We start from the raw sequence: 1,430 nt of genomic DNA, 5'->3' as shown, positions 1-1,430 counted from the left end.
ACATCATTAATGGCCACACTAAACAGTCTACTAATATATTTGAAAAATTAGAAATCCACTGAATAACAAAGGACTAAAGTTTAATTGACTCAGTTAAGTATCAGAAGATGTTTTCTAGCTGCCAGTGAATAGAGGGGATGCGATGTCAGTCTAGTCCTACACTGTAAAATTATTTAAGCTGTTTCAGGGTCAAAATGACTTTCTCTGTATCAGAGGGAAGCTTTGGGGATTGATGAGGAAAGTATATCTTCCACTGTCCAGGGCTCACACATGCAGCCGTCTGCCTACTGCTTTTAGACGCAATATCAATAAGAGCTGCTGCTAAAAAATCCTGAAGAGAACATCATGTAAGCAATGCTGACTGACTTTTATTCTCTATGTTGGAACTTACAATCTGCTTTATAAAAAATATATATATAAGCTCATCCAACTGCCATGAACATTATGATTGTCTCTGTTGAGGTCTAATGTTCAATATGATATGATTCCCCTGTTCTTTAGACTGGAGAGCTTTTAGGCAGAGGCCGTCCACCAACACACAGCTTGTGGAGTTCAACTATGTCATTTCTCAGGACTGTTTTAAATGACTCTGTTATCATTCATCCTCCAGGCTTCTATATTATTGGACTTCAGACATTACCCCACATCAGTGTCTACATCATCTTTCTAGCATTTGTCTATGTGGTCACAGTGCTGTTTAACAGTTTGGTGATCTATGTAATTGTCTTTAATCATTGTTTACACACTCCAAAATTTATGGCTGTGGGCAACCTCACAGGAATTGATGTAATCATAAGCATAAGTATTATTCCCAACATGATAAAATTATTCCTCATGAAGGATAACTTTGTTCCATTTGACGTGTTTTGTACAAATGTATGGTTACTATGCTTTTGGCACATTGGAGTCATTTTCTCTTGCTATACTTGCCTATGACAGGTTGATCACAATATGTTTCCCTCTGCATCAGAACTCAATCAATACACTGCGGAGCACGTTTTATATTATTGGTCTAATTTGGTGTTTTAGTCGGGGAATCATGGCATTTGGAATAAGTACAATGACTCGACTCTCTTTTTGCAATTCCCTCAAAGTTTTTGGTTATTTCTGTGACTATATACCTGTGTATAGACTCGCCTGTAATGATTACACAATGCGATGGACTGTGGCCAATTCACTTGCTTTCTTGATTCTTGTTGTACCCTTTACTTTTATTTGTCTGTCTTATGTCAGCATCCTGGTGACTGTGTTCAGGATGAAATCTTTAGACAGTCGAGTTAAAACTTTGGCTACTTGTATTGAACATATCATCCTTGTTGCTGTATTTTACACTCCTCTCATTATCATTTTCATTATTTCACTTGATCTGCAATTTATTGATGAGGACCAGCCACTGCTAAGCATGTCTCTGGCCTCTTGTACCCCACCCT

The 1,430-nt window shown here is 37.7% G+C and overlaps 1 pseudogene; it reads left to right on the top strand.

Moving 5' to 3' along the window:
- The first annotated feature begins 543 nt into the window (after nt 1-543).
- On the top strand, nt 544-1,426 carry LOC109953996 (olfactory receptor 1M1-like; annotated as a pseudogene).
- The last annotated feature ends 4 nt before the right edge of the window (nt 1,427-1,430 follow it).

Source organism: Monopterus albus, unplaced genomic scaffold, assembly GCF_001952655.1.
Source record: "Monopterus albus unplaced genomic scaffold, M_albus_1.0 scaffold2462.1, whole genome shotgun sequence".
Lineage (NCBI taxonomy): Eukaryota > Metazoa > Chordata > Actinopteri > Synbranchiformes > Synbranchidae > Monopterus > Monopterus albus.
This window is presented reverse-complemented; position numbering and strand designations above follow the sequence as displayed.